The sequence below is a fragment of the Salvelinus sp. IW2-2015 genome, linkage group LG2, assembly GCF_002910315.2.
Source record: "Salvelinus sp. IW2-2015 linkage group LG2, ASM291031v2, whole genome shotgun sequence".
Classification (NCBI taxonomy): domain Eukaryota; kingdom Metazoa; phylum Chordata; class Actinopteri; order Salmoniformes; family Salmonidae; genus Salvelinus; species Salvelinus sp. IW2-2015.
In genome coordinates this window covers 23,027,069-23,048,603 of record NC_036839.1, presented here as the reverse complement: position 1 = coordinate 23,048,603, position 21,535 = coordinate 23,027,069, and the positions used below count along the sequence as shown (strand labels likewise).

The 21,535-nt window shown below is 43.6% G+C and overlaps 1 protein-coding gene across 2 annotated transcripts in view; it reads right to left on the bottom strand.

The window, feature by feature from the left end:
• The window catches only part of LOC111977149 (adenylate cyclase type 5-like), a 149,596-nt gene that overhangs the window by 51,607 nt on the left and 76,454 nt on the right, over positions 1 to 21,535 (bottom strand). The gene's annotated exons all lie outside the window — the stretch shown is intronic.

The window sequence follows — 21,535 nt, the reverse complement described above, 5'->3', positions numbered from 1 at the left end:
TGATTTACTTGATCCTTTCTTTTGCTGCCCTAATTGCGGAATCATTGACATATCTTTTACCTGACAGTTATCTCGCTGCAATCCCCAGGGTTTGGAAGGCGGCCCATGTGCTCCCTCTCCACAAAGTTGGTGTTGACCCCTCCGACCTAAATAATTATCCCCCTGTCTCTAAACTGTCTTGCCTATCAAAACATTTTTTAATCTTTGATAAACTCGGATTAGGTCTTCCCTAGCTACAAAATGTATTCTAAGTGTTCATGAATATGGTTTCAGGCCAGGTCATTGCACCTTTATAGGCTTTGTTAAATAGCAGAAAACAAATAATTCAGTCAACATTCATACCGGTAATAGATTATGGTGATATCGTCTATAATACAGTATATGAATGCAGCTGCCACTGTATTGAAGCCCTTGGATGCAGTTTATCGTAGTGCACTAAGCTTTATTACAGGCGACGGGTTCAGTACACATCACTGAATTCTGTATCAGAAATTAGGCTGGTCCTCTTTGAAGTCTCATAGATCGATGCATTGCACTCTTTTTGTTTATAAAGCCCTCTTGAACAAACTTCCCCCGTACCTTACTTCATTGTTAACCTACAGACATACGAGCTCCCAGACCCGATCTCAGGGATTTCTAACGCTGGAGATACCTTCCATCTCCACTGAGTTAGGTCCTCATCAAATCAAGCTTTATTTTTACAGCACATTTCAGACATGGAATGCAACACAATATGCTTCACTCGAAGAAAACTAAGAAAAACAATGAAAATAAAAACTGAAATATTTACTACACAACAAACATAAGAGTATAAAAGACAAAATAATAACTATAAAAAAGGAACGACTAAAAAGCAACCTAAGGAAAAGCAAAGCTTTGAGATAGTTAAAAGGCCAGTGCCAGAGGACCTGAGGGAACTACTGGGTAAAAGCATGTCTGAAGTATTGGGGTGCCAAAAACCAATAGAAGTATCTTAAAATGTATTTGAAAACTCACAGGCAGCCAGTGCAGAGACCTTAAAACCGGTGTAATGTGTGCTCTCCTTCTGGTCTTGGTCAGTACCTGTGCTGCAGCATTCTGTATGTTTTGCAGTTGACCAATGCCTTTCTTGGAGAGCATTACAGTAGTCAAGCCTGCTTGTAATACAAGCATGGATGAGTCTCTCTATATCAGCCTGAGATAGAAATGTCTGCACCTTGGCAATGTTCCTCAGGTGGTAAAAAGCTATTTTGGTGACATTCCTAACGTGTGATTTGAAATTGAGTTCAGAATCTAAAATAACACCTAGGTTTTTTACCTGGTGTTTTATCTGTGCGGCCAGATTCTCCCTCTGTGCTTTGGCTCCAACAATAAGTACCTCCGTCTTGTCTTGATTTAGCTGGAGGAAGTTGTGTGCTATCCAAGTTTTTAAATCACTAATACAGTCTAATAATCCTCTAGTGACACAGAAATGTAAAGTTGTGTAATGTCTGCGTAGCAGTGAAAATCAATGCTGTGCTTACTGATAACTCTGCCAAGCGGTAACATACATATACACAAGTATGTGGAAACCCCTTCAAATGAGTGAATTCAGCTATTTCAGCCACACCTGTTGCTGACAGCTGTATACAATTGAGCACACAGCCATGCAATCTCCATAGAAAAACACTGACAGTAGAATGGCCTTACTGAAGAACTCAGTGAATTTCAACGTGCCACCGTCATAGGATGTCACCTTTCCAACAAGTCAGTTCGTCAAATTTCTGCCCTGCTATCGCTGTCCTGGGCAACTGTAAGTGCTGTTATTGTGAAGTGGAAACGTCTAGGAGCAACAACGGCTCAGCCACAAAGTGGTAGGCCACACAAGCTCACAGAACGGGATGGCCAAGTGCTGAAGCGCGTAAAAATCGTCTGACCTCGGTTGCAGAACTCACTACCGAGTTCCAAACTGCCTCTGGAAGCAACGTCAGCACAAGAACTCTCCGGGAGCTTCATGAAATGGGTTTCCATGGCTGAGCAACCTCACACAAGCCTAAGATCACCATGCGCAATGCCAAGAGTCGGCTGGAGTGGTGTAAGCTCACCACCATTGGACTCTGGAGTGATGAATCACGCTTCACCATCTGGCAGTCTGACGGACAAATCTGGGTTTAGCAGTTGCCAGGAAAACACTACCTGACCGAACGCATAGTGCCAACTGTAAAGTTTGGTGGAGGGGGAATAATGGTCTGGGGCTGTTTTTCATGATTCGGGCTAGGCCCCTTAGTTCCAGTGAAAGGAATCTTAACGCTACAGCATACAATGACATTCTAGACAATTCTGTGCTTCCAACTTTGTGGCAAAAGTTTGGCGTACGCCCTTTCCTCCCCAGTCTGTCCAGAAGGACATCATGATCAAAAGTGTTGAATGCAGCACTTAAATCCAAGAGGACAGAGAGCTGTTTGGCATTTATGTTGGCTCTAAGATCATTTACTACTTTAACTAAGTAGTAAATGTGCTGTTGTGGGCCTGAAAACCAGATTCTATTTTTTTTTTTAAATACAGTTAAAAAATTATTTAGCTGTTTTAAAACCAATTTCTCCAGAAGTTTGCTTAAGAATGGAAGGTTAGAGCTTGAATGAAAATTTCTTCAGAAGGGGTTTCACCATAGCAGATTTTAGTGCAGTGGTGGAAAGTGCAGTGCAGTGGGGAAAGTGCCCGAGTGAAAGTGCCAAGTCACAGTCACCCAAGTCATAGACTGTTCGCTCTGCAACCGCACAGCAAGCGGTACGCGCCAAGTCTAGAACCAAAAGGCTCCTTAACAGCTTCTACCCCCAAGCCATAAGACTGCTGAACAATTAACAATTAATCAAATGGCCACCCCCCCCCCCCCCRCCACACTTTGTTTTTACACTGCTGTTACTTTCTGTTTATTATCTATGCATAGTCACTTTACAAATTACCTCGACTAACCTGTACCCCCGCACATTGACTCGGTACCCCCTGTATATAGCCTAGTTATTGTTATGTAATTTTGTTGTGTTACTTTTTGATTTGATTAGATTTTTTTACTTTAGTTATTTAGTAAATATTTTCTTAACTCTATTCTTGAACTGCATTGTTGGTTAAGGGCTTGTAAGTAAGCATTTCACCTGATGTATTCGGCGCATGTGACAAATAACATTTGATTTGATTTGATTAACAGTAGCTTGCACTTCTTCAGATATGCAATTAAAAACTGTTTTGAAGAAGGTGGTGGGGATCACATTGAGAAGGCAGGTAGAAGGCTTAAGTTGTGATATCACTTTCCTGAGCATGTCTGTGTCAACCAAAAATAAATCCTAGTGCCTTTGCGAGGTAGGCTAGGGAACGTATCATTAAACTTCTCATCAGGTCTTGCTAGACTGATACCCAGCCTAATGTATGTTATCTCTGAAATATGCCACAAACATTTATATATGGAGGAAATTTCAGATAGGTTTGCGTGGGTAGGATTTATCAGGCCATTAATGGTCAAGAAGAGCACTCTCGAATTATTCCGATTATTAGTTAGAAAAATTAGCCCGTCTGGCATTTCTAATTTCCTTGTTGTGTATGCCAAGTTGCCCTCTCAGAATATCATAACGGACCTACAACTTTGACTTTCTCCACTTCCACTCTGCCTATCTGCAATTTCTCTTAAATGTATAAGTTTTCTCACTCATTGTCACGTTCCTGACCTGTTTTCTGTTGTTTTGTATGTGTTTGATGGTCAGGGCGTGAGTTTTGGGTGGGCAGTCTATGTTTTCTGTTTCTATGTTGGTTTTGGGTTGCCTGGTATGGCTCTCAATTAGAGGCAGGTGTTTGACGTTTCCTCTGATTGAGAGTCATATTAAGGTAGGTTGTTCTCACTGTTTGTTTGTGGGTGATTGTCTCCTGTGTCAGTGTCTGTATGTTACGCCACACGGGACTGTTCCGGGTTTTGTTTGTTCGTTCATTTTATGTAGTCTGTTTCCTGGTTCATGCGTTCTTCACGTTGTATGTAAGTTCGGGTCCAGGTCTGTCTACATTCGTTTATTTGTTTTGTATTTATTCAAGTGTTCGTCGTGTTCTTCAGTTTTGTTTATTAAATCATTATGTATTCACAACCCGCTGCAGTTTGGTCGAATCACTACTCCTCCTCTTCGTATGAAGAGGAGGAAGCCCGTTACACTCATCCAAGGGTCTCTGTAACGATCGTCCTGGGAAGAATGAGACCAAGGCGCAGCATCCTTTGAGTTCCACATAATTTTATTCACGAAGTGAAACTACGACACAACAAAACAATAAAGAATACGACGACCGAACAGCTACGTCGTGCAACCTAGCGGCACACAAACAAAGAACAAGATCCCACACAGAAAGAGGGAAAAGGGCAGCCTAAGTATGGTTCTCAATCAGAGACAACGATAGACAGCTGCCTCTGATTGAGAACCACACCCGGCAAAACACATAGAAATAGACCACATAGAACCAAGACATAGAATGCCCACCCCAACTCACGCCCTGACCAAACCAAAATAGAGACATAAAAAGGATCTCTAAGGTCAGGGCGTGACAGTCTCTCCCTTTGGATGTGGCTTTTTTCAACTTTACTGGAGCTATGGCATCAATGGTTGCCCTTAATTTGCTATTAAAGTTATCAAATAAATCAACACAAGAGGAAGGCAAAATAGGTGATGGAGTATTGTTCATACACTCAGTAAAATCTGTAGCAACTTCAGAGGTAAGATAGCGTTTCTTAATAATGCGTTCAGTATTACCCTGTGCTATGGGAAACAAGGTAGTACAAAATACACAGTGGTGATCAGATAAAACAACATCAACAATTGAGGATAAGTCAATAGAAAGCCCCTTGTTAATAACCAGGTATGGCCGCGGTTATGCATTGGCACAATAACATGTTGGATAAAGTCCATAGAGCTCAAAAGATTCATAAATTCAATGGCCTTCGAGTCAGTCTCTTTGTCAACATGAATATTAAATTCACCCAACACAATGATTTGATCATAGTTCTCAAGGACAATAGACAATAGTTCAGATAAATCAGTAAAGAAAGTGGGGCAGTGCTTTGGTGGCCTATACAGGGTTACGGCCAGCACTGGTGGCTGACATTTAAACAGTATAACATGATGCTCAAAATACCCAAGTTGCCAAATGAAATGTCCTTACAGCTGAGAGCATTAGTAAAAATAGAGGCTGTCGCCCCACCCTTTTCCCTTTTCTGATAGAGTATGAAAAGCTGTAGTCTGGGGGGAGGCTTCAATAAGAGAAGCACTACAGTCTGAAGACAGCCATGTTTCAGCTCAGTCATGATGTCATTGACAAGATAGGTTTTCCTATTGATTGTTCGAACATTTAAAAGCGCCATATTCAATGAGTGTGGGCTACTCTGCCTCTGGGGCATCTGCCTCGAGGTAACCAATGGAATAACTACCAAATTATTAACTTTACAACCATGTTTTCTGACAGTCTCCAATCTATCAGAATGGTAGCAGATGACAGTTTGTATAAACTCACTAGAAGTCGTAGTTAAAGGAACATAAATGATGTTACTCATAATCAAATCAATCCAATCAAGTTTATTTTATATAGCCCTTCGTACATCAGCTAATATCTCGAAGTGCTGTACAGAAACCCAGCCTAAAACCCCAAACAGCAAGCAATGCAGGTGTAGAAGCACGGTGGCTAGGAAAAACTCCCTAGAAAGGCCAAAACCTAGGAAGAAACCCAGAGAGGAACCAGGCTCTGAGGGGTGGCCAGTCCTCTTCTGGCTGTGCCGGGTGGAGATTATAACAGAACATGGCCAAGATGTTCAAATTGTTCATAAATGACAAGCATGGTCAAATAATAATCAGGAATAAATGTCAGTTGGCTTTTCATAGCCGATCATTAAGAGTTGAAAACAGCAGGTCTGGGACAGGTAGGGGTTCCATAACCGCAGGCAGAACAGTTGAAACTGGAACAGCAGCAAGGCCAGGTGGACCGGGGACAGCAAGGAGTCATAGTGCCGTGTCTACAGGAGTTGATATGCTTTCCAAGTCTTCTGTTGCTTATTCTGACAGGGAGAACTGGAGCACTACCAGACCCTGTCCGTCAGTCTTCAGTCTCTAAAACAGTTTCGATGTTGCTGGAAATAATCCTGGAAACCCTGCGGTTGGGGTGAATCCCGTCTCTTTTAAAAAAGTGCTGGTTTCTCCCAAGCAAATCAAAGTTGTCACAAAAAGAGACATTCCTGTCATTGCAAACTTTCTTCAGGTACTCGTTTATGGCAAAGAGTTAGCTGAAATATTCCGAACCCCTTCGGTAGCACGGGAGGGGGCCAGAGATGATTTTTCTCTACCCTGTGCTAGCGAGGTTCTTTAAAAATGATTTGTAGTCCTCCCTCAGTTCCTCAGGCCGCTTAAACAAAGGTTGTTAAAACCTACGTGAGTGATGATAGTGTCACTATTGGAGTAGTTGGCCAGAACTGTGGGCAGGAGAGAGTTGATGTCATGGACACGGGCTCCTGGGTGACAGCGGACCTTAGTCGGTCCACAGACCGTAGGCAGGCCAATATCTCTCACCATCGAGCTGCCCACAATGTTGGTGGTAGTGATGGAATCCGATGGGGGAAACGACCTGCTGAACTGCGGTGGGCATGGGGGAGGGTGCCACTGGGAGGCCACCGGCTAATCTGTGCTGCCTCCTGGGGCTGGTAGGTCAGTCTCAAGCGGGGCAAAGCTGTTTCAAAGCTGGATCAAATCTTCTCAGATAGAGGGGTGGCCAGACTGCCTCCCCGGTCTCCTACACCTTGCGAGTATCCAGTCTCCCATGGGCCGCGGAGTTGAATTTAACCTGTCGGTTGGATTGAGACAGATCAACGCCACCCGACTCATCAACAGCTTTGCTATAGGAGGCATATAAAACTGCGGTCTAAGGCAATGCATCGCAGTGCTTGAGGTGTAACTACAGACCCGGGTTCGATCCCAGGCTGTGTCGCAGCCAGCCGCGACCGGGAGACCCATGAGGTGGCGCACAATTGGCCCAGCGTGGTCTGGGTTTGGCCGGCCGGGATGCCCTTGTCCCATCGCGTTCTGACAACTCCTTGTGGAAGGCTGGGCGCATGCACGCTGACTTCGGTCACCAGCTGTACAGTGTTTCCTCCGACACATTGGTGCGGCTTGCTTCCAGGTTAAAGGAGCAGTGTGTCAAGAAGTAGTGCGGCTTGGCAGGTTCGTGTTTCAGAGGACGCATGGCTCTCGACCTTCACCTCTTCTGAGTCCATACAGAAGTTGCAGCGATGGGACAAGACTAACTACCAATTGGGGAGAAAAAGTGTTTAAAAGTTACAAAAAATACTAAAAAATGTATGTAAGCTTGCAAAATCAGGATGATTTGTATGAGGCTAGGTAAATCTGCACCTTACTTGTGGGATAATCTCCTAAACCCTCTAAAATTTGATGATTTGGCGCCTCTAGGGCAATTCAGACAGCTGATTGAGGACGTTTTTACAGAACAATGTGTTTGTTTTCAATGATTGTGTTTTGTATCTCTGCTTTGCTTTTTGTAGTGTAGTGATGTGTATATTATTTTGTAATTCCAGGGCTCATCTGTAAAAGAGACCTTGGTCTCAGCATGACTCCCTGTCAAAACAAAATGTTCATGGGAAGACTTTCTGACTTTCTACAGTAACAATAGCCGCCACAGCACCTTATCATATATGTTACCAATACGTCAGCCCCATTACCATTCCAGTGGGCTGACTACTTGACTGACTGTGCTGTGATGAGTGCTAAAGACAAGTAGCTATCTACGCTATTGAAAAACACAATTACTTCTGGCTATGTGACTGTGCTGAGTGTTAGCAATCTATGCTATTGAAAAATGTATGTCCCAATGGTGTTGGAGAACAGAGGCTTTCTTCACTCAACACAGAGAGAGAGTGTGTGGAGGCAGGTAATCTTCCCTGAGAACAAGGTAACTGATAGGGCTGTCTATTATCTGTGTTTCCACTTGGTGGTCGGGACAGGACACATACACAACACTACGACAGTGTGGATGAAGATGAGCTCATCTAGTTTCACTTTTCTATATTCAATCTGGAGACAAAGAGAGAGAAGAGGCAGCGACAGCTCAATTTCAGCACTAGGCCATGGGGGGACTGCCTGGGAGTCAGGTTGGCTTGACATGACATGATCGACTAATCTCTTGAGCTTCTGTTGACACTGGGAGTTGTTCTCAGGGACGTTGTGGCACTCAGTTCCTTATCCAAGTCTGAAGGTTGGCTGTAAATGCTTGAATGGTTTCCGGAGAACATGCTATGCCGTTTAAAAGTGTACTCAATAGACAGTCCGTTAAGAGGCAGGCTGTCAATGAACTGATCCAAGTTTGACCTCACAACTACTATTAAACTCAGCAAAAAAAATAAACGTCCTCTCACTGTCAACTGCATTTATTTTCAGCAAACTTGACATGTGTAAATATTTGTTTGAACATAACAAGATTCAACAACTGAGACATAAGTTCCACAGACATGTGACTAACAGAGATGGAATAATGTGTCCCTGAACAAAGGGGGAGTCAAAATCAAAAGTAACAGTCAGTATCTGGTGTGGCCACCAGCTACTGCAGTGCATCTCCTCCTCATGGACTGCACCAGATTTGCCAGTCCTTGCTGGGAGATGTTACCCCACTCTTCCACCAAGGCACCTACAAGTTCCCAGACATTTCTGGGGGGAATGGCCCTAGCCCTCACCCTCTGATCCAACAGATCCCAGGCGTGCTCAATGGGATTGAGATCCGGGCTCTTCGCTGGCCTTGGCAGAACACTGACATTCCTGTCTTGCAGGAAATCACGTACAGGACGAGCAGTATGGCTGGTGGCATTGTCATGCTGGAGGGTCATGTCAGGATGAGCCTGCAGGAAGGGTACCACATGAGGGAGGAGGATGTCTTCCCTGTAACACACAGTGTTGAGATTGCCTGCAATGACAACAAGCTCAGTCCGATGATGCTGTGACACACCGCCCCAGACCATGACGGACCCTCCACCTCCAAATTGATCCCACTCTAGAGTACAGGCCTCGGTGTAACGCTTATTGCTTCGACGAGAAACGCACCCCTGTTGAGACAAAACCGCGAGTCGTCAGTGAAGAGCACTTTTTGCCAGTCCTGTCTGGTCCAGCGATGGTGGGTTTTTGCCCATAGGCGACGTTGTTGCCAGTGATGTCTGGTGAGGACCTGCCTTACAACAAGCCTACAAGCCCTCAGTCCAGCCTCTCTCAGCCTATTGCAGATAGTCTGAGCACTGATGGAGGGATTGTGCGTTCCTGGTGTAACTAGGGCAGTTGTTGTTGCCATCCTGTACCTGTCCCGCAGGTGTGATGTTCGGATGTACCCGATCCTGTGCAGGTGTTGTTACATGTGGTCTGCCACTGCGAGGATGATCAGCTGTCCATCCTGTCTCCCTGTAGCGCTGTCTTAGGCGTCTCACAGTACGGACGTGCAATTTATTGTCCTGGCCACATCGGCAGTCCTCATGCCTCCTTGCAGCATGCCTAAGGCACGTTCACGTAGATTAGCAGCGACCCTGGGTATCTTTCTTTTGGTGTTTTTCAGAGTCAGTAGAAAGGCCTCTTTAGTGTCCTAAGTTTTCATAACTGCGACCTTAATTGCCTACCGTCTGTAAACTGTTAGTGTCTTAACAACCGTTCCACAGGTGCATGTTCATTAATTGTTTATGGTTCATTGAACAAGCATGGGAAACGGTGTTTAAACCCTTTACAATTAAGATCTGTGAAGTTATTTGGATCTTTACGAATTATCTTTGAAAGACAGGGTCCTGAAAAAGGAACGTATCTTTTTTTGCTGAGTTTATATGTACAGTGGCAAGAAAAAGTATGTGAACCCTTGGAATTACCTGGATTTCTGCATAAATTGGTCATTAAATTTGATCTGATCTTTGTCTAAGTCACAACCATAGATAAACACAGTGTGCTTAAACTAATAACACACAAATGATTGTATTTTTCTTGTCTATATTGAATACATCATTTAAACTTTCACAGTATAGATTGGGGAAAGTATGTGAACCCCTAGGCTAATAACCTCTCCAAAAGCTAATTGGAGTCAGGAGTCAGCTAAACTTGAGTCCAATCAATGAGACGAGATTGGAGATGTTGGTTAGAGCTGCCCTGCCCTACAAAAAAACTCACAAAATTTGAGTTTGCTATTCAATAGAAGCTTTGCCTGATGTGAACCATGCCTTGAACAAAATAGATCTCAAAAGACCTAAGATTAAGAATTGTTGACTTGCATAAAGCTGAAAATAGTTACATAAGTATCTCTAAAAGCCTTGATGTTTATCAGTCCACGGTAAGACAAATTGTCCATAAATGGAGAAAGTTCAGCACTGTTGCTACCACTCCCTAGGAGTGGCCGTCCCGCAAAGAGGACTGCAAAAGCACAGTGCAGAATGCTCAATGAGGTTAAGAAGAATCCTAGAGTGTCAGCTAAAGACTTACAGAAATCTCTGGAAGATGCTAACATCTCTGTTGACGAATCCACGATACGTAAAAAACTAAACAAGAATGGTGTTCATGGGAGGACACCACGGAAGAAGCCACTGCTGTTGAAAAAAACAGGTTCGCAAAAGAGAGGTTCGCAAAAGAACATCTGGATGTTCCACAGCGCTACTGGCAAAATATTCTGTGGACAGATGAAACTAAAGTTGAGTTGTTTGTAAGGAACACACAACACTATGTGTGGAGAAAAATAAGGCACATAACACCAACATCAAAACCTCATCCCAACTGTAAACTATGTTGGAGGGAGCATCATGGTTTGGGGCTGCTTTGCTGCCTCAAGGGCTGGACAGCTTGCTATCGTCGACGGAAAAATGAATTCCCAAGTTTATCAAGACATGTTGCAGGAGAATGTAAGGCTATCTGTCCGTCAATTGAAGCTCAACAGAAGTTGGGTAATGCAACAGGACAACGACAAAAAACACAGAAGTAAATGAACAACTGAATTGCTTCAACAGAAGAAAATATGCCTTCTGGAGTGGCCCAGTCAGAGTCCTGACCTCAACCTAATTGAGATGCTGTGGCATGAGCTCAAGAGAGCAGTTCACACCAGACATCCTAAGAATATTGCTGAACTGATATAGTTTTGTATAGAGGAATGGTCCAAAATTCCTCCTGACCGTTGTGCAGGTCTGGTCCACAACTACAGAAAACATTTGGTTGAGGTTATTGCTGCTAAAAGGAGGGTCAACCAGTTATTAAATCAAAGGGTTCACATACTTTTTCCTCCCTTCACTGTGAATGTTTACACACTGTGTTCAGCAAAAACATGAAAACGTATAATTGTTTGTGTGTTATTAGTTTAAGCAGACTGTGTTTGTCTATTGTTGTGGCTTAGATGAAGATCAGATAACATTTTATGACTAATTTATGCAGAAATCGAGGTAATTCCAAAGGATTCACATACTTTTTCTTGCCACTGTATCTAAAAAGGGAGGGGGGTGACTAGAATTGGGTAATTATATATTTTGATATATTTGTCTGTGTTCTTTTCTTTCATCACGGGATGGAGATAAAGACGACAGGGAAGAGAGAGAGAGAGAGAGAGAGAGAGGAAGAAAAGAGCAGCTTCAGAGACAAATACGCTCACATGAGTATCACAGGGTACACACAGCCCAGCTCCATGCCACTAGCAGCCCTGCCTGCAGGAAGATGAATGGGGACAAGATAAGATATGTCTATACGCTGAAAATAGAGCTGAAGGAACAGGGGCATAGAGAGAGACAGAGAAGGGTGTTACGAGGTTATAAAATAATAATTGGGGGAGGAGGGGATGGTTCCATCTAGAGTCAACCTAGACAAAACCAGAGACAGTGGTTCTGTCCAGAAAAAATCCTTAGTCTCTACCCCCAATCTGTTTATCTGAAAGGATTGGATAGGTATAAGCCTATCACAGAGCAAGCTGGAGCTACTCCCAGTAGGCTCATACTCCCATTGCTGGTGCTCCTCCCAGTAGTCTCATACTCCCATTACAGGTGCTCCTCCCAGTAGTCTCATACTCCCATTACAGGTGCTCCTCCCAGTAGGCTCATACTCGCATACAGGTGCTCTCCCAGTAGTCTCATACTCCCATTACAGGTTGCTCCTCCCAGTAGCTCATACTCCAATTGCGGGTGCTCCTCCCAGTAGGCACATTACAGGTGCTCCTCCCAGTAGTCTCATACTCCCATTACAGGTGCTCCTCCCAGTAGTCTCATACTCCCATTACAGGTGCTCCCTCCCAGTAGGCTCATACTCCCATTACAGGTGCTCCTCCCAGTAGGCTCATACTCCCATTACAGGTGCTCCTCCCAGTAGTCTCATACTCCCATTACAGGTGCTCCTCCCAGTAGGCCCATTGCTGGGCACCTCCCTGTAGACTCATACTCCCATTGCTGTTGCTCCTCCCAGTAGGCCCATACTCCCATTGCTTGTGCTCCTCCTCAGACCCATACTCCCATTGCTGGTGCTCCTCCCAGTAGGCCCATACTCCCATTGCTGGTGCTCCTCCCAGTAGACCCATACTCCCATTGCTGGTGCTCCTCCCAGTAGACCCATACTCCCATTGCTGTTGCTCCTCCCAGTAGGCCCATACTCCCATTGCTGGTGCTCCTCACAGTAGACCCATACTCCCATTGCTGGTGCTCCTCCAGTAGACCCTACTCCCATTGCTGGTGCTCCTCCCAGTAGTCTCATACTCCCATTACAGGTGCTCCTCCCAGTAGGCCCATACTCCCATCACAATGACCACATATTGTGATTAGGAGGAGAGCCATCAAGCATTAGAGGAGAGGAGATGAGAGGGGAAGGAAGGAATGGGAAAGGGAGGATGGGGGATTCTGCCTTCCAATTTGACCTTGGATAACTATAAATATGGATCCCCATTCTGGGGTTTGAACCAAGACAAATAATGACAATTTAAAGACTGCATTCTCCTTATTATATATTTTTTTCATAATTCAAGAGTGCCTTGATCTGAAATTAAGATTACTTAATTGGTCAATTGAAGTTTGACTTCCACTTTTAACCCAACCCCTCCAAAAGACACACACAGAGAGCTGCCACACTAGGAGCTGTTGTTGTTCCTTATCAATCTACATACATTACCCCATAATGACAAAGAGCCTTGCACAAGTCACAACAGCAGGCAATGGCATCTAGGATTTGATACCAGCAACCCTCCGGTTGCCAGCTCACTTCCCGACAGATTTTTCTGTGTTCTTTTGCTCATCTTAATATTTTATTTTTATTGGCCAGTGTGAAATATGGCCAGCATCCCGGAGTCGCCTCTTCACTGTTGACGTTGAGACTGGTGTTTTGCGGGTACTATTTAATGAAGCTGCCAGTTGAGGACTTGTCAGGCGTCTGTTCTCAAACTAATGATCAATTAGTCTTTTAAAATTATAAACTTGGATTAGCTAACACAACATGCCATTGGAAAACATGAGTGATGGTTGCTGATAATGGGCCTCTGTACACCTATGTAGATATTCCATAAAAAATCTGCTGTTTCCAGCTACAATTATCATTTACAACATTAACAATGTCTACACTGTATTCCTGATCAATTTGATGTTCTTTTAATGGACAAAAAATGTGCTTTTCTTACAAAAACAAGGACATTTCTAAGTGACCCCAAACTTTTGAATGGTAGTGTACATTTGTTGTTTACCAAGTGATAGCAACAGAATACTCTCAATTGTATTTGTTAGTTGTAGACTAACAGCGAAATGCTTACTTATGGGCCCTTTCCAAAAATGCAGAGAGAAAGAAAATAGAGGTTATGTCATGTGAATTATACTGTAATAGCCAGTCCACCTGGTCTGTTTTCTGTGTGATCCTGGGTTGGCTGGCTGACACAGACACGGCGGAGCACTAGACCCAGCCAAGATCACCTCCCTTTAAACATAGATTATCAGCTTGTACTGTAGCTGAGGACAGGGGCGACATGGAGGCTAAATTTAGACACAAATATAATCCCTGTGCCTCCCACAACGAGCGGATTAAGAGCGGCACAAATATTATCTCCCAGGAAGCAGTATGTTCCGTTCTCCTAGGGCACGACCATATATGTATATTTGGGCTGGTTTGGAGGGGGTAGGCGGGAGCCTGGGCAGAAAACGAGAGCTGTGTCAGGTCTTAAAGCTCCATTTAATCGTTAGACGATGAATCATGAGATATTTAATGGAGGCATATCTAAGATAGTGTTGTTGTTGTTGTTTTTTATACAAATGACACACAGTAACTTCCTATAGTACTTCACAGAAATCAAGGCATTTAGAGAAACAAGGGTCACCGTGCATGGGTGTCCTTCATTCAACTCTGCCCCAAAGCATGTCTTTCATGTTAGCGGCACATGTACAGCAGACCCATTTTCTATAGAGGAATATGTTCTATAAACAACTGTATTTATGTATGTATACAGTGCCTTCGGAAAGAATTCAGACCCTTTGACTTTTCCACATTTTGTTAGGTTACAGACTTATTCTAAAATAGTTTTTTTCCATTTAACAATCTACACACATTACCCCATATATTACAAAGCAAAAACAGGGTTTATGAAATGTTTGCTAATTTATAAAAAATAAAAAAACAGAAATATAAAATGTACATAAGTATTTAGACACTTTACTCAGTACTTTGTTGAAGCATCTTTGGCAGCGATAACAGCCTCGAGTCTTCTTGGGTATGATGCTACAACCTTGGCACATCTGTATTTGGGTAGTTTCTCCTATTCTTCTCTGCAGATCCTCTCAAGCTCTGTCAGATTGGCTCATACTCCATTGCTGCACAGCTTTTATCAGGTCTCTCCAGAGAATTAAGATCGGGTTCAAGTCCGGACTCTGGCTCGGCCACTCAAGGACATTCAGAGACTTGTCCCGAAGCCACTCCTGCGTTGTCTTGGCTGTGTGCTTAGATTCGTTGTCCTGTTGGAAGGTGAACCTTCAACCCAGACTGAGGTCCTGAGCACTCTGGAGCAGGTTTTCACCAAGGATCTCTCTGTACTGACTAGTCTCCCAGTCTGTGCCGCTGAAAAACATCCCCACAGCATGCTGCTGCCATCACCATGCTTCACCGTATGGATAGTGCCAGGTTTCCTCCAGACGTGACGCTTGGCATTCATGCCAAAGAGTTCAATCTTGGTTTCATCAGACTAGAAAATGGCTTTTGGCAAACTCCAAGTGGGCTGTCATGTGCCTTTTACTGTAGAGTGGCTTCTGTCTGGCATAAAGGCCTGATTAATGGAGTACTGCAGATATTTTTATCCTTCTGGAAGGTTCTCTCATCTCCACAGAGGAACTCTAGAGCCCTGACAGAGTGACCATTGGGTTCTTGGTCACCTCCCCGACCAAGCCCTTCTCCCCAATTGCTCAGTTTGGCAGGGCGGCCAGCTCTAGGAAGAGTCTTGGTGGTTCCAAACTTCTTCCATTTAAGAATGATGGAGGCCACTGTGTTCTTGGGGACCTTCAATACTGCAGACATTTTTTGGTACCCTTCCCCAGATCTGTGCCTCGACACAATCCTGTCTCTGAGCTCTACGGACAATTCTTTCGACCTCATGGCTTGGTTTTTGCTCTGACATGCACTGTCAACTGTGGGACCTTATATAGACAGGCGAGTGCCTTTTCAAATCATGTCCAATCAATTTAATTTACCACAGGTGGACTCCAATCAAGTTGTAGAAACATCTCAAGGATGATCAATGGAAACAGGATGCACCTGAGCTCAATTCATTAAAAAAATATGTGCCTTTATTTAACTTGGCAAGTCAGTTAAGAACAAATTCTTATTTACAATGACAGCCTACACTGACCAAACCCGTGCTCCGCCCTATGGGACTCCCAATCACGGCCAGTTGTGATACAGCCTGGATTTGAACCAGGATGTCTGTAGTGACGCCTCCAGCACCGAGATGCACTGTCTTAGACCGCTGCGCCACTCGGCAGACCACAGTTTTGAGTCTCATAGCAAAGGGTCTAAATACTTGTGTAAATAAGGTATATCTGTTAATTATATTTAATAAAGTTGCAAACATTTCTACAAACCTGTTTTCACTTTGTCATTAAGGGGTATTGTGTGTAGATTGCTGAGGAAAAATACATATTTAATCAATTTTAGAATAAAGCTGTAACGTAACAAAATTTGGAAAAGGTCAAGAGGTCTGAATACTTTCCGAAGGAACTGTATACAGTATCTATGAGTCACTGGGTGTATGTACCAGAAATTAAAAAGAAAAATACATTCACCAAAACAGGACTTTTTTTGGGGGTCAAAACAGAAAACATCAGATATTCATTGTGCAATAACTTTACCAAACAAGGTACACTGTGACCATGACCTGATGAAACCAGGCATGTTGAAGCCCTTACAACCACTCAGTCAGAGAGAGACAATATATTCGCATCAGCGTTATTGTGCTCATCCATTACATTATTTTGCTAAACTGTCAGAGATGATAAACAGATAGTCATATCTCATTTGCTCAATGGAATGTAACAATGGAATGAACCTTCTGTACTAACCACACAACCTGGTTTACAGGCTACAACAAGGCCATGCACTGGACTTGGGCAATGTCCCAATTTGAGTAAATCTACTGTAAATCGCTCCAAAAGGTTAATAATCTGCACAACAACAAGGCCCAGAATGGAATAACAACCCTTTTACAGCTTGGGGTGAAACTGCTGAAACCCAGAGTTTCAGTTAAAACGTGACACCTGAGCTGCGAGGGAGTAAATGGCATTATATTGTTAGGAATTTGTTTGTTACAGTACGCCTCCATGCTTGCTTGCTTCTGAGCTAGGCCTCGGCTCGCATGAAAGCGGCAGCCATGCCAGGGACCGCGTCCAACATCCAACATCCCCCTGGGAAAGAATAAAGGGAGAGAGAGAGAGAGAAAAAAGAGAGAGAGAGAGAGAGAAAGAGAAAGCACTTCCTGCTTACATAGCTAGCCCCGCAGAACCTGTTACGGGTCATCTCGCTGCCATGTCAAAAGGGGCTTCTGTCTTGACCCCTAACCTTGTTTCCCCCGGACCTCCTGGCACTGCCACAGACAATCAGCCTTTCATCTCCCGCCGCATAGCTTGACCCCTCAGCACTGTTGATGGTTGGGCTCTCCCCTCCTGCCGCCCTCATGGCCTCCCTGCCTCTCTCCATTTCACTCACCTCACTCCGCATACATTCCCCTCTCTCCCCCTCCTTCCCCTTTCTCTCCCTCACTCCCACCTTCTATGCCTCTCTTCACGTCACCCATCTCACCCTGCATATCCCCCTCTCAATCTTTTCCTTCTCTACCTCCTCTCTTCACAGTTCTCCTACCACACCATTCTGTCATTTTAGTTCTAATACTACTGTCATATCAGGATAGTGTTCAGCTCTCTCTCTCTCTCTCTCTCTCTCTCTCTCTCCTTCTCTCTCTCTCTCTCTCTCTCTCTCTCTCTCTCTTCTCTCTCTCTCTCTCTCTCTCTCTCTCTCTCTCTCTCTCTCTCTCTCTCTCTCTCTCTATGATCCTGTCATGCCCAACCAAACCCATGTGTAGCTGCTTACATTTGGCTGCTTGTCAGTTTGTATTTCCTCCTCTCTGTCCCTGGCTGCACACCTTCCTGTCAACTCTGTTGCTGTCCGTGGTCTTAGCATAGCTCTACACCAGCATGCCCCAAAGACAAGCTTAGTGCCAGTCTTTTAGATATTGTACATTACAAAGCCATTCCCATCCAATATCATCCATATTCTCAGCAGCCATTTTCTCTACACCCAGGTGACAACATCAGCTGGGAAGAAAGGGGGAAAGGGGGATACCTAGTCAGTTGTACAACTGAATGCCTTCAACTGAAATGTGTCTTCAGCATTTAACCCAACCCCAAGAGCGACCAGGGCTATGTTCTAATGTCCACTAGTACACCACTTGCCACCAGAAAAACTGAGGATGGATCAACTAGGGCTGTGGCGGTCATGAAATTTCATCAGCTGTTGATTGTCAAGCAAATAACTGTCAGTCTCATGGTAATTCACCGTTAATTAACATAAACACATTTAGCATCTCCTGGCTTCCACACATGCAGACTTTTGGATTATCTACATTTTAAAAAGTATAATAAATCCATATAATATAGCCTACACGTTCACAATAAATCCCTTATTTATTTTAGACAGATCTAAAGAAGCATGATATGAAGAAAATGTATTCTATTTCAGATGAAAATAATAGCATACTCGGAGTTGTCCTTATGTTAGGTTCTGATGTGGCTATGCCAAATGGCTGTGGGCTACACTACTTCATTTAGCAGACAAGATTTGCTTAGAATTCTGTGGTATTATTTTATATTACTTTATTGTATGAAGAATACAATTATAAAATATAAATATTTTCTCTGAACGATTTGAGGGAGTGCGCACATGCGGCTATTCTGTGTTGAGCGGTTAACAAAGAAATAGGTACTCCTATATACTCAATTTAGAATTATTTAATGTAACTTTAGTTGTTCCACAAATGTTCGGCTATATGTTTTGATTTTTAATACATTGTAAGGCTGCATGATGAGAATCTAATGATGATTTGAAAAAAGTTGCTTGAAAGGCATTAGCTCTGCTTTGTTTTTTACGCAGGCTGTACACACTACAATAGTCTCTCATTCACAATTTGTGGCATCCCCTTTGTGGCCGTAATGCACCCAATAAAAATATGCCTTTTTGTAGCCCGTAGTGCTGCGCAATCATCACGTGATCGGGTCTTTCTCACAGGCTACAAGTGAAGACAGACACTTCCGGGACGCAACTGCGCTCGTCCTTATCCAATTCCAAGGTGCATGTTGAAGATATTGGAAGAACTGTCCACATTTACTTTTTGTCAGCCAACAAGATGAGTAGGCCTAATGAACAGCAAAAGCACTAGCCTATGTCAATCTACTATCCCCCATAGTACAAAAGTCAACCTATTCTATTCTGTGCAAGAAATAGATATTCCAAACATAGTCTGGGACAGTTGTGGGGTGCGATAGATCCAAAATGAATACAACCACTAGCATTAAAAAAACAATGTTTTTACGCAATGTGGCTGACGCAAAAGAACAGAACGTTTAGCTATAAGCGCGAATGTTCCATTATGGGGAAAACACCATTATCAAAAGTGACCGCAAATGCGATTATGCATGTAATGCTTTGATTATAAAGGTGTATTTTTATGGTGAAAATTATCTTCTCCAAACTTGAAACTCACGCGCTGCCTATTTATGCCAGTTAGGCTCTAAACCCCTCCTAAAGCAGATCAATGTGCTTAACTTTATGAAGCTATTTGGCCACTTTAGTTGTGATACAAACCTTATAAAAACATATAAGCCTATGGGCTAGGCTACATGAGGTGTGTGACTATGATTCGAAAAAGTCACAAGAAAAGGCCGTTTCTTATGCTGGGCATCATTCACAAGTGTTTGGCTTATATTGTCACGCATCAGACTATTCTTGATTTAATCTTGTCTTTACATATACTAGATAATATATGTGTGAAATTTGTTTTGATTTAGAATGGACCATTATCATGCACCTTTCTCGAAACAGGCAACGGGAAAAAATACATGTCATCTATGCACTTAAATAGCGAATTGAGGACGCTTTCCCTGTGGTTCATTTTCATGCCAGCCAGGTAGGCTAGACTTCTGTTGTAAAGAGAAGCAATACACTTAACATTAGGAAAGTTGATCAATAGTAGGCCTAGCCTATAGAAAGCTGATGGGATCCTCCTCTTTTTAATAGAGTCCACCAAAACTTGGATTTCTCACGCAATTGCATAGCCTATAGACATGTTGCGCAACATGAGCTCATGAACTCTCATGAAGTGATTGATTACATTTTCGATCACATTTACATTTATGTCAGAGTGATTAGAGGAACAATAGAGTGCTGAGTACCAGGCAGTTAGGAAGTTTGGTAGACTACTAATGACCAGCAGCAGCAGCATCAGAGCTTGGAGAAGCCTAATTACCGTGACTAAACGGTCACGTGGAATTTGACTGCCTTCATGACCCGTGACCGCTGGTATGGCGGTAATACGGTCACCACAACAGCTCTAGGATCAACAACATTGTAGTTACTCCACAATACTAACCTAATTGACAGAGTGAGAAGAAGGAAGCCTGTACAGAATAAAAATATTCCAAAACATGCATCCTGTTTGCAACAAGGCACTAAAGTAATACTGCAAACAATGTGGAAAACCTGGTTGTCTGCTTTACACCAGAGACTGGGATGAATGAATGAATTCACCTTTCAGCAGGACAATAACCTAAAACACAAGACCAAATCTAAAACATTTCCAAAATCATGTTTTCACTTTGTCATTATGGGGTGTTGTGTGTAGATGGGTGAGAGAAAAAAATATTGAATCCATTTTGAATTCAGGCTGTAACACAACAAAATGTGGAATAAGTCAAGGGGTATGAATACTTTCTGAAGGCACTGTAAATGTCTGTTGGTGGGGGAGGGGGGAGGAGATAGAATGTCCTCAAAGGAATGTCCATAGGGGGAGGAGCAGAGGGAAAGTGAGAAGTGAAGGACAGAGCTCAGCAGTATATCCTGTGCTGTTTGCTTTAGTGCTGTGCTGAACAAGGAGAGTGTGTCAGTACTAGTTAGAACAGCACGGATATAAACTAACAGCTCCTGTAGGGGATATTATGTAATGTAAGGTACTAAAAGACCAGTCTGGCTGCCACTGTGGACTGCAGCACAACTGCACTGCAGCCTGCAGCCAAGCACCTGGCAGACACACAGACACATGCAGAGCTGCAGCAGCATGGACTTGTCTCTCCTTACTGTACCACACAGGGATGGAGTGGAGAGTTTGCATGAGAGAGACAACAGAGTGAGAGCGACAGAACTCAGAGTTCAGTTCATGAATTGAGTTCAATATATGAATATCGTAATAAAAAATGTCAGCCAAAGGCCATGTCCTGATGCAAAATGTATCTGTCCTCAGTTGGGACAATGGCACAAACTGCAAAATGCCCAACTTCTGTCAATACGTCTCCTTCGCCACTAGGGGCGATAAAGTCCTAGACCACTATTATTCAACCCACAAGCAACCATACAAGGCCCACCCTCTTCCCCCCTTTGGCAAATCAGATCATGTCTCTATACTCCTGCTTCCTCTTTATAAACAGAAGCTCAAACAGGAAGTAACTGTGACGCGCTCCTTAGAGAAATGGTTTTCAGAATCGTAGGCTATGTTGCAGGACTGCTTTGCTAGAGCTGACTGGAATATGTTTCGGGACTCCGGCAATAGCATCAACAAGCTAACCACCTCCGTCTCGGGCTTCATCAGAAAATGCATCGCCGACGTAGTCCCCACATTGAGCTTTTGCTGCTTTCCCCAATCAAAAGCTCTGGATTAACACAGAGGTACACACTAAGCTAAAGGGCAGAGCTATTGCACTCAGGGCTATCACAGCCGACCCCGAATCTGAATACACGAATGTGTACAAGTAGTCCCGCTGTGACCTCCGCAGAGCCACCAAACAGGCAAA